Consider the following 13102-nt stretch of genomic DNA (forward strand, 5'->3'; position numbering starts at 1 on the left):
TGAAAATCAATTCAGAATTAACCAAGTATTGAAGAATAAAATTGATTAAAAAAATCAAATAGGATTCAATTAAAAGAAGAAAAAAATGAAAGATGAAATTTAAAAACAGAAAATTATTTAACATTGTTATTAAAACAAACCCAACTTGTCAACTTTGAAATTTCCTGACTCGACTCATTTTCTAGCTTGGATTTAAAATTAACTCATATGAGAGTTGTCTCTATATAACTTGGTTGACTTAAGAGTCCAAAGACAACATAGACGATCAGTAAAAACGTGGTTTAACTTTAAATTTTTTTAAGATGACTTTTTTTAAAAAATATTGAAATTGTGACTTATTAGATTAATCTGGGTTTTAAGGCTTAACTCGGAAAACCCGCGACTAGAATCATGGGCTTCACTAGGTTTTAAAAAATTATTTTTAAAACTTTTTATTATTATTTAATGATATGATAATAAAAAAAACACTTGTAAAAATTGAATACTAACCAAATATTATGATATTTTGTTTTTGAGATTATGATAACCTCATATAAAAAAAAAACTAAAACAAATTATAATGATCATTTCAAATTTATTAAAATATTGAAGGATGAATTAAAAAAAATATTTGAAAAAAATAAGGTGCTTTACTAGAACGGTAAGTAACCATAATATTTTTCAATCCTTTAGTAGAGAGAGTAATCTCCATTGGGTAGGAAATTAAAGAATATTTTGTTATTTGAATATAAGTCTTTAAGTATTGTTGATAAAAAAAATTTAAAATAAAAAATATTAACTAGTAAGTTAACAATTCAAGAAGATAATGTTGTGTTATAGAGATTTATAAATATGTAACATAAACTACAATAATTGTTGGTATTATTTTTGTAAACCCCCGGTCAAAAAGAAAAGAAAAGTATGAAAAAGTGCTGGTGTAAACAGTAGTGAGAAATTGGTAATGTTGTCATGGCATGGGAATGAACCATGACTAAAAACAATAGAAAATAAATATAGTAAAGTGGCTCCGATGAGACAGTAAAATGATTGTGTGCTTTATGTTGGGATGAAATAAGGAGATTTTGAATTTTTGGTGAAAAATCATAAATCGACTAGTTTTATGTTAAAAATTCATAATTCTCGATCAGATTGTCAGAAAAATCTGAAAATTTTCGTGGAGACTTATAATATATTTTCTTAGCTTTGGTTAAAATTTTAAAATTTGTGGAGAAATTGAGATTTTGTAGAAAAATTGCAATATAACCAGTTTTGCGCTATCACGCATAACTTTTGATATGATTGAAAAATTGAGTTGAAACTTTGTGTGGAGCATTCTAATATATTATTTTACCATGGGGTAAAGTTTCAGAATTATTAGAATTTTATGTCTGGTGATTTTTAGAATTTGCATGAAAACATACAGGTAACCAGGTAAAAAACATATATATATATATATATATATATCAGAAACACATGGTAATATAATTAAAAGAAAGATTGAATAAATTAGTTGAAATATTGACCTTAAAAGGGCTGTTTCTAGCTGACCAAAAGGAAAAAGAAAATAAGAAAAGAAAATGACTCATGGGGACTAGATAAATTCAAACGTGAAAGGCAAGGGCTTAAATGCAAATAATAAAAATTTTACTATATAAACCCCAATTTGCTTGGGGTGTCCAGCGGGTTACATGCAGAGAAAGGGGAGTTAGGGATTTTCTTACATTTCTCTACAATTCTCTCATCCATTCTTGAAAATAATGCATGATTATGGAGAGTTAAGATAATTAAGAAGGTTTATGGTGAACTACACTAAATATTTGAGTGATCTAAGGGTTTTAAAGCTTGTGGAGGAAGAATGAAGTGTGGAGAAAGGAAGAAGAAGGAGGGATATAAAGGGTGGTTTCACCTTGAGGTTTTTTCTAATTAAATTCCTTGTTATCTTAGTAGTAAATATGATTGTATTGTGTTGATTGTAGAAATTTCATACATGTATGCTTGGGTGATGATGGGCTTGATTATAGAACTTTGTGTTTAGCATATTAGTTGTAGTAAATTGTGATATTGTGATAAAATTTTATTTGTTGGCATGAGAATTGAATGGGTTAGTGTTTAAATGAGTAAATAATTGAAGAAATTTCATGCTACCCTTTACTTGAAATTTTGGCATTGGTAGAAAAATATAGGGAATGTATGTGATTGATGAAAAGGAAAATTACCATGCTCAAATGAATAAAATTAATCTTAGATGAGATTTTAAAAACTAGAATTAAAGAAGATTTGATCCCTCCTTGGATGTTTTTTTTAAAAAATTCGGCAAGGCTAAATGATGGAAGAAGAGGGAAATTGTATTTGACTAAGTTAGGATTTTAGTGTGGATGGAAATATATTTAATGGGGTCAAGTAATGCATAAACAAGTAGGATGTAAATTAATAATAATAATAATAATAATAATAATAATAATAAATGCTATCCTTACTAAACTAAGAAATTTGGCAAAGTGAAGAAAGAACTAAAAGGATGGAATGTGGATGTGGGTAATGATAAAATTAGTGTTGAAACATGTTAAGAAACATGGTGAGAAGGATTGAATTGCAAATTAAATAGGATGGAAGAAAAATTTTAATTTTCCATCTTATAAAGGTTTGACCAAGTTCATGAAAATAAATGAATTGAGTTGTTAAAGTTGGTTGTTAAATTATGACAAAATCCTTGTTTAATCTTATTGTTGTAATATATAAGGATTGGGGAAAATGGTAGAATTGAAGTCATGGAATAGATAATACAACCAATTTATTACTTCAATAGACCATGGCGAAAAATGTATTATAAATAAAATAATTTATTATGGGTATATGGATTGGAAGTAGTTTATTAGTGATTTATGAATGTGAAGTTTAAATTTAATTTCGCGATGACAAAATAAATATAAATTATTTCAAAAAGAAATAATTGTATAAGTGATTAATAATTCTTGTTGGTACAGGAGAGTTGCCTAAGGGAGGACAATATTAGGGTCGTGCATTCTGTGACCAAACTGCAGGTAGGTGTTCAACACATAATCTATTTAGGAAATTTTATGAATGTTAAGATGTAGTAATTTTTCTTATAATGTCATTTTAAATATGAACATTGATGTGATATTATTATTAAAAAAATTGAAAGTTACAGCTGCCCAGTGAGGAATTGGCGGCAGTGGAACTGATTGAATGATTGTAATGATTGATACTAACGGTATCGTATATTTTTGAAAAAAGATTGTAGTGCGTTATGCTTTTAATTGATAATAAAGTAATTTTGTGATATTATTATGTATATTGTGGTTGTGTTAATTGTGGACAAATTTATATGTTGAATCAGTGCCTGGAAAAAAGGGCAGATGAATTAGTGACCTGGTAAAGGGGGTCAACGCCCGGAAAAATGGGCCCGAGAAAATTGGGCGGATGAATTTAAGACCCGGTAAAGGGGTCAGTGCTCAAGAAAATGGACGGATGAATTAGTGACCTAGTAAAGGAGGTCAGCGCCCGAAAAAAATGGTCGGATGAATTAGTGACTCGGTAAAGGGGCCAGTGCCCGGAGAAATTGGACCGATGAATTAGTGACCCGGTAAAGGGAGCAGTGCCTGAGGAAAATGGACGGATGAATTAGTGACCCATTAAAAGGGGTCAGTGCCTAGAAAATTAGGCATATGAATAAGTGGTCTGGTAAGGGGGTCAATGCCCAGTAAATTGGGTGAATAAATAAGAGACCCAGTGATGAGGTCGATGCCTGTGGAGTGGGCAGATAAATAAGAGATCTAGTGATGGGGGTGGTGCCGGGAATTGGGTGAATGAATTAATGACCCGGTAACGGGGTTAATGTCAAATGTTAGATGGTTGGATTTTTGGATAGTCAGAAGTAATGGACTGAACCTGGGGTCAGTGCTGAGTTTGGGTAAATATGATAGATGCTTGGTAAATGGGCATAATGGAAGTAATTACTTGTCTGGATGTTCGAGACTAATTTTCTGGTTAAAGGGTTACTAATAGAAGCAATTATCGAGTGGATAATTGGTATACGCGGTATAATGTTAACATGGAATCTTAAAAAAAATTTGGAATTTTTTTTTATCAGAAACAGAAAATGTCCATTGTTATTGAATACGTGAAAACGATTGGGATGTCATGCTAATTCTTATTTTCAAACTATTACAACATTATACCCCATTCTGGACGTCGAGCATTACTACTTGGTGAAGATAGAATGCTTGGTGAGGAGGAATGAGAGTGGTTGTCTGATTAAGAAATTATTGCATGGCTTGGATTGAGAAAAAAAAAAGTTCCTAAACGGCTGGGACGGGCCAAATAGAATTGTTAGGGTGATCCTGGACGAGGAGTTATTACTTGGTATTAATCAGTTAGTGCTGGTACATGACACTATTTACTAGAGTGATACTGTTGATTAGTGTATAGGAATTACGGAAGACGTTAATGGAAGGGCACTAGGGATCAAGGCTTTAAACATAAATTCTAATTGAAGGTTTAGATCGAAGGGTTTGTGCCTTAGTCTATAAAGTTATTGTAAGGCATTAGTGACTCAAACATGAAGAAAGGAACCGTAATTGATGGAACTGAATGGGAACCTAGTTCCTTTCATAGGAACTAGTGTTTATTCAGTGTTAGAAATGAAATTCTTAGAATGAAAGATGTGATGTAATAATATAGGGTATCAGCAATGGGGAGTACTCATGTTAAAAATAACAGTTAATAAAACAAGTTTATGATATTTGTTAGCAGGATGACGTGATCGAATGGGTGAATGCGTAGATCTCAAGATGGATATTCAAGATGATGCCGAACAGAGTAATTGAGATGGTCATTAGCATAGCAATGACTGGATTAAAGTGATTAGTCGATTTCACTATTAGAAAATGTGAAATAAATGGGTGATTCTGTGTAAAGATAAGGGATAACTGTTTGAGAAAGGATGGGTGGTATACCCAACTAGCATGAGCAAGAGTAAATGCAGTTGCGGAAATACAAAGGTGCAATATACTTTAATGAACTGAGATCTTGTGGACAAAACACGTCGAGGTCTTGCGGACAATGAGCATGTCGTGACTTATAACCCAACGATCTCATGAAAGTGTAAGGAATTAGTGGTTCTACTTTTATGTAATTATAGTTGTTCATATTTACATAAATATTAGTTCAATGCAGGACTTCTACCATGAACAACAAGAAAGAAATTTTCCATTATGAGACAATTGTTTTAGGAGTGGTTCGGATAAAATTAAATTTCTGGGAGTTGTGACCAAAGAGAAAAAGAGAAAAAGTATTTATGTTTTTCTCATTTCTTAGTCATTATGTTTCTATTACATCAAATGCTAATTTATTTGCTTAACCATTTATTATTTATTATGGTACATTGTGTGTGGAACTAAGACGTTATGGATATTGAAAAACAAAATCCTCATTTTCCTGAGTTCAAGGCTCATGGAAATTGTATTTATCATGAGAAAATCTCTGGGTGTTACAATTTTATTGGTCAATCTTTATTTTATGAGATCTTGTATTTATGAAAAGATATTTTAAATATTTTATTTCATGTGTCAATATTTTATTAGTCAAAAAACATATAAATTTTTATTTATTTTCTATGTAATTTATTTCAATTTTATTTTATATTTTCATGTAAAAATAAAATAAAAAATCACATATAAAAAATTTAATTGGTAGGAAGATTTTGTTTCTAAACTTGTGTTTACCGCCACTAGTAGCTCCTAATCTTCGTTCTCTAGAGTGGATAGCTAGAGTTTTGACCTCACGCGGTGTTTTTTCTACAATGGGTAGCCATTTCATGGTGGGAAATTGATGGCATCCTTGAGGACGAGGTATTGGTGGTGGTTTTTGTGGTGGTGTTGATCAGGTTAGATGTTGTTTCTGATTTTAGTACTCTAGCGTTTCTATGGAAGGAGTTGTAGTTGAAATTGTGGAAAAGTGTGTCAAAGTTTCTTGATAAAAATTTGCTAGGGAAAGATTTTAGTGTGTGACATGGTTATTAAACTCGACTTGGAATTGACCTGAGTTAAAATTCAGATCCCGAGTAGGAGAATTAACTTGGATTAATTAAAAAAATTAAATGTTAAAATGAGGTTTTTTTTAAAAAAGCTACCTTGTTTTTTATCGAGTTTTAATATTGGATCAATTCAAGTTTTTGACTGGGTTACTCAAGTCAATTTCCTTCTCTATTTTTTTTGTAAAATTCAAACTAGTCTAAACTCTAAGCAAGCTAGTTCAAGTTTTATAATAGCGATTTATGGTGGAGTGAGATGGTGTTTTAAGAAGATGTACAGCGTGTTTGGGAACGTGGTTTGCACCGTGTTTTTTTAAATTTTAATTTTTTTATTAAAAAATATTTTTTTATGTTTTCAGATCTTTTGATGTGTTGATATTAAAAATGAGATTTAAAAAATAAAAATTTATTATTTTATAATAAATATTTTAAATCATCACCGCTACCACAATTACAAACATGCTTGACTTTGAGACTGTACTATGAGGTTATCAGGTCAACATTTGCTCATTTAATTTAATTTTATTAGGCTCCTAAGCCCCGATTTCAAAAAAAAAATTAACTTTTTTTTATCAACTAAGAAAATGCATGTTATGTAGAAAGAAATATTAGTTAATTGGGCTAGTACAAAATATCTCTTTATTTGATATTATGATAAGTCTTTGTCTAGTGATTGAATATCGTGTATTAATTGTCAATAAAAAAAAGAATATTACACCATAATTTATAATAAATGATAATCTTTTATTTTCTTAAGATTAAAAATACATTTCCTAAAAAATGCATGTTATATAGAAAGAAATCTCCATTGATTAGGAAAGTAAAGAATTTTTTTATTTATTTGATATTATGATAAGTTTTTATCTAAATATCTAAATATGACTCCATAATTTATTATTGATTTTGTTTTTGTGGCAGTATATAAATTGTAGTCTCTCACCATATACAACTCAATTTGTTTTTTAGTGATGGCACTAATCCGTGAAATATTATTTGTTCTTTTCCTCGGGTTGTTTCTGAGTGGCATTAGTACCGCTACACCAAGCGAAGCAACGCTGCCCATCACTCAAAAAAGGGCCGGTTTCTTCCTCGCAAAAGTGATAGTTCCACCGTCGGCGCCCGGCAAGCAGCATAATTCTGTTCCGAGGCTGCGTTCTATTCCAGCAACAATAGTATAGTGGAGGTGTTATGTGTGCGAACACAAATAATTAGGAGACCCCCACTTTTATATGTGCGTTGATTTCATAATTTCTTTTTGTTTTGAATAAAGAAGTGCGGGTATTGAATATTTTGTTATTTAATATTATGTTAAGTCTCTGTCTAAATATTAAATAACAAGTGTTTTCCATAAAAAAAAAAAGATTCAAGATAATACACACACATTGAAACGATATAATATTAGATTGATCCAAGTTTCATAACTTCATTTACCAAACTCGCAATCGACATCATAGACTTCACTAGATTTAACAACTTTACTTTTTAAACTATTTTTTATTTAAAGATATGATAACAAAAATAGATACTCGTATAATTGAGCACCAACTAAATGCTTGAATGTTTGTTTAATACTGTAATAACCTTAAAAAAAGCAAATCAAAACACATTATGAAAATCAATTCAGAATTAACCAAGTATTGAAGAATAAAATTGATTAAAAAAATCAAATAGGATTCAATTAAAAGAAGAAAAAAATGAAAGATGAAATTTAAAAACAGAAAATTATTTAACATTGTTATTAAAACAAACCCAACTTGTCAACTTTGAAATTTCCTGACTCGACTCATTTTCTAGCTTGGATTTAAAATTAACTCATATGAGAGTTGTCTCTATATAACTTGGTTGACTTAAGAGTCCAAAGACAACATAGACGATCAGTAAAAACGTGGTTTAACTTTAAATTTTTTTAAGATGACTTTTTTTAAAAAATATTGAAATTGTGACTTATTAGATTAATCTGGGTTTTAAGGCTTAACTCGGAAAACCCGCGACTAGAATCATGGGCTTCACTAGGTTTTAAAAAATTATTTTTAAAACTTTTTATTATTATTTAATGATATGATAATAAAAAAAACACTTGTAAAAATTGAATACTAACCAAATATTATGATATTTTGTTTTTGAGATTATGATAACCTCATATAAAAAAAAAACTAAAACAAATTATAATGATCATTTCAAATTTATTAAAATATTGAAGGATGAATTAAAAAAAATATTTGAAAAAAATAAGGTGCTTTACTAGAACGGTAAGTAACCATAATATTTTTCAATCCTTTAGTAGAGAGAGTAATCTCCATTGGGTAGGAAATTAAAGAATATTTTGTTATTTGAATATAAGTCTTTAAGTATTGTTGATAAAAAAAATTTAAAATAAAAAATATTAACTAGTAAGTTAACAATTCAAGAAGATAATGTTGTGTTATAGAGATTTATAAATATGTAACATAAACTACAATAATTGTTGGTATTATTTTTGTAAACCCCCGGTCAAAAAGAAAAGAAAAGTATGAAAAAGTGCTGGTGTAAACAGTAGTGAGAAATTGGTAATGTTGTCATGGCATGGGAATGAACCATGACTAAAAACAATAGAAAATAAATATAGTAAAGTGGCTCCGATGAGACAGTAAAATGATTGTGTGCTTTATGTTGGGATGAAATAAGGAGATTTTGAATTTTTGGTGAAAAATCATAAATCGACTAGTTTTATGTTAAAAATTCATAATTCTCGATCAGATTGTCAGAAAAATCTGAAAATTTTCGTGGAGACTTATAATATATTTTCTTAGCTTTGGTTAAAATTTTAAAATTTGTGGAGAAATTGAGATTTTGTAGAAAAATTGCAATATAACCAGTTTTGCGCTATCACGCATAACTTTTGATATGATTGAAAAATTGAGTTGAAACTTTGTGTGGAGCATTCTAATATATTATTTTACCATGGGGTAAAGTTTCAGAATTATTAGAATTTTATGTCTGGTGATTTTTAGAATTTGCATGAAAACATACAGGTAACCAGGTAAAAAACATATATATATATATATATATATCAGAAACACATGGTAATATAATTAAAAGAAAGATTGAATAAATTAGTTGAAATATTGACCTTAAAAGGGCTGTTTCTAGCTGACCAAAAGGAAAAAGAAAATAAGAAAAGAAAATGACTCATGGGGACTAGATAAATTCAAACGTGAAAGGCAAGGGCTTAAATGCAAATAATAAAAATTTTACTATATAAACCCCAATTTGCTTGGGGTGTCCAGCGGGTTACATGCAGAGAAAGGGGAGTTAGGGATTTTCTTACATTTCTCTACAATTCTCTCATCCATTCTTGAAAATAATGCATGATTATGGAGAGTTAAGATAATTAAGAAGGTTTATGGTGAACTACACTAAATATTTGAGTGATCTAAGGGTTTTAAAGCTTGTGGAGGAAGAATGAAGTGTGGAGAAAGGAAGAAGAAGGAGGGATATAAAGGGTGGTTTCACCTTGAGGTTTTTTCTAATTAAATTCCTTGTTATCTTAGTAGTAAATATGATTGTATTGTGTTGATTGTAGAAATTTCATACATGTATGCTTGGGTGATGATGGGCTTGATTATAGAACTTTGTGTTTAGCATATTAGTTGTAGTAAATTGTGATATTGTGATAAAATTTTATTTGTTGGCATGAGAATTGAATGGGTTAGTGTTTAAATGAGTAAATAATTGAAGAAATTTCATGCTACCCTTTACTTGAAATTTTGGCATTGGTAGAAAAATATAGGGAATGTATGTGATTGATGAAAAGGAAAATTACCATGCTCAAATGAATAAAATTAATCTTAGATGAGATTTTAAAAACTAGAATTAAAGAAGATTTGATCCCTCCTTGGATGTTTTTTTTAAAAAATTCGGCAAGGCTAAATGATGGAAGAAGAGGGAAATTGTATTTGACTAAGTTAGGATTTTAGTGTGGATGGAAATATATTTAATGGGGTCAAGTAATGCATAAACAAGTAGGATGTAAATTAATAATAATAATAATAATAATAATAATAATAATAAATGCTATCCTTACTAAACTAAGAAATTTGGCAAAGTGAAGAAAGAACTAAAAGGACGGAATGTGGATGTGGGTAATGATAAAATTAGTGTTGAAACATGTTAAGAAACATGGTGAGAAGGATTGAATTGCAAATTAAATAGGATGGAAGAAAAATTTTAATTTTCCATCTTATAAAGGTTTGACCAAGTTCATGAAAATAAATGAATTGAGTTGTTAAAGTTGGTTGTTAAATTATGACAAAATCCTTGTTTAATCTTATTGTTGTAATATATAAGGATTGGGGAAAATGGTAGAATTGAAGTCATGGAATAGATAATACAACCAATTTATTACTTCAATAGACCATGGCGAAAAATGTATTATAAATAAAATAATTTATTATGGGTATATGGATTGGAAGTAGTTTATTAGTGATTTATGAATGTGAAGTTTAAATTTAATTTCGCGATGACAAAATAAATATAAATTATTTCAAAAAGAAATAATTGTATAAGTGATTAATAATTCTTGTTGGTACAGGAGAGTTGCCTAAGGGAGGACAATATTAGGGTCGTGCATTCTGTGACCAAACTGCAGGTAGGTGTTCAACACATAATCTATTTAGGAAATTTTATGAATGTTAAGATGTAGTAATTTTTCTTATAATGTCATTTTAAATATGAACATTGATGTGATATTATTATTAAAAAAATTGAAAGTTACAGCTGCCCAGTGAGGAATTGGCGGCAGTGGAACTGATTGAATGATTGTAATGATTGATACTAACGGTATCGTATATTTTTGAAAAAAGATTGTAGTGCGTTATGCTTTTAATTGATAATAAAGTAATTTTGTGATATTATTATGTATATTGTGGTTGTGTTAATTGTGGACAAATTTATATGTTGAATCAGTGCCTGGAAAAAAGGGCAGATGAATTAGTGACCTGGTAAAGGGGGTCAACGCCCGGAAAAATGGGCCCGAGAAAATTGGGCGGATGAATTTAAGACCCGGTAAAGGGGTCAGTGCTCAAGAAAATGGACGGATGAATTAGTGACCTAGTAAAGGAGGTCAGCGCCCGAAAAAAATGGTCGGATGAATTAGTGACTCGGTAAAGGGGCCAGTGCCCGGAGAAATTGGACCGATGAATTAGTGACCCGGTAAAGGGAGCAGTGCCTGAGGAAAATGGACGGATGAATTAGTGACCCATTAAAAGGGGTCAGTGCCTAGAAAATTAGGCATATGAATAAGTGGTCTGGTAAGGGGGTCAATGCCCAGTAAATTGGGTGAATAAATAAGAGACCCAGTGATGAGGTCGATGCCTGTGGAGTGGGCAGATAAATAAGAGATCTAGTGATGGGGGTGGTGCCGGGAATTGGGTGAATGAATTAATGACCCGGTAACGGGGTTAATGTCAAATGTTAGATGGTTGGATTTTTGGATAGTCAGAAGTAATGGACTGAACCTGGGGTCAGTGCTGAGTTTGGGTAAATATGATAGATGCTTGGTAAATGGGCATAATGGAAGTAATTACTTGTCTGGATGTTCGAGACTAATTTTCTGGTTAAAGGGTTACTAATAGAAGCAATTATCGAGTGGATAATTGGTATACGCGGTATAATGTTAACATGGAATCTTAAAAAAAATTTGGAATTTTTTTTTATCAGAAACAGAAAATGTCCATTGTTATTGAATACGTGAAAACGATTGGGATGTCATGCTAATTCTTATTTTCAAACTATTACAACATTATACCCCATTCTGGACGTCGAGCATTACTACTTGGTGAAGATAGAATGCTTGGTGAGGAGGAATGAGAGTGGTTGTCTGATTAAGAAATTATTGCATGGCTTGGATTGAGAAAAAAAAAAGTTCCTAAACGGCTGGGACGGGCCAAATAGAATTGTTAGGGTGATCCTGGACGAGGAGTTATTACTTGGTATTAATCAGTTAGTGCTGGTACATGACACTATTTACTAGAGTGATACTGTTGATTAGTGTATAGGAATTACGGAAGACGTTAATGGAAGGGCACTAGGGATCAAGGCTTTAAACATAAATTCTAATTGAAGGTTTAGATCGAAGGGTTTGTGCCTTAGTCTATAAAGTTATTGTAAGGCATTAGTGACTCAAACATGAAGAAAGGAACCGTAATTGATGGAACTGAATGGGAACCTAGTTCCTTTCATAGGAACTAGTGTTTATTCAGTGTTAGAAATGAAATTCTTAGAATGAAAGATGTGATGTAATAATATAGGGTATCAGCAATGGGGAGTACTCATGTTAAAAATAACAGTTAATAAAACAAGTTTATGATATTTGTTAGCAGGATGACGTGATCGAATGGGTGAATGCGTAGATCTCAAGATGGATATTCAAGATGATGCCGAACAGAGTAATTGAGATGGTCATTAGCATAGCAATGACTGGATTAAAGTGATTAGTCGATTTCACTATTAGAAAATGTGAAATAAATGGGTGATTCTGTGTAAAGATAAGGGATAACTGTTTGAGAAAGGATGGGTGGTATACCCAACTAGCATGAGCAAGAGTAAATGTAGTTGCGGAAATACAAAGGTGCAATATACTTTAATGAACTGAGATCTTGTGGACAAAACACGTCGAGGTCTTGCGGACAATGAGCATGTCGTGACTTATAACCCAACGATCTCATGAAAGTGTAAGGAATTAGTGGTTCTACTTTTATGTAATTATAGTTGTTCATATTTACATAAATATTAGTTCAATGCAGGACTTCTACCATGAACAACAAGAAAGAAATTTTCCATTATGAGACAATTGTTTTAGGAGTGGTTCGGATAAAATTAAATTTCTGGGAGTTGTGACCAAAGAGAAAAAGAGAAAAAGTATTTATGTTTTTCTCATTTCTTAGTCATTATGTTTCTATTACATCAAATGCTAATTTATTTGCTTAACCATTTATTATTTATTATGGTACATTGTGTGTGGAACTAAGACGTTATGGATATTGAAAAACAAAATCCTCATTTTCCTGAGTTCAAGGCTCATGGAAATTGTAT

At 30.8% G+C, this 13102-nt stretch overlaps 2 long non-coding RNA genes across 2 annotated transcripts; both read left to right on the forward strand.

The window, feature by feature from the left end:
- The first annotated feature begins 1672 nt into the window (after positions 1 to 1672).
- Positions 1673 to 3282, forward strand: LOC133678512 (uncharacterized). The gene is made up of 2 exons (XR_009835982.1): positions 1673 to 1891; positions 2964 to 3282. It is a non-coding gene; the product is annotated as an uncharacterized LOC133678512 (long non-coding RNA).
- Positions 3283 to 9310: 6028 nt separating this feature from the next.
- Positions 9311 to 10920, forward strand: LOC133677808 (uncharacterized). The gene is made up of 2 exons (XR_009835837.1): positions 9311 to 9529; positions 10602 to 10920. It is a non-coding gene; the product is annotated as an uncharacterized LOC133677808 (long non-coding RNA).
- Positions 10921 to 13102: the final 2182 nt, after the last annotated feature.

The sequence above is a fragment of the Populus nigra genome, chromosome 18 (assembly GCF_951802175.1).
Source record: "Populus nigra chromosome 18, ddPopNigr1.1, whole genome shotgun sequence".
In the NCBI taxonomy this organism is placed as follows: domain Eukaryota; kingdom Viridiplantae; phylum Streptophyta; class Magnoliopsida; order Malpighiales; family Salicaceae; genus Populus; species Populus nigra.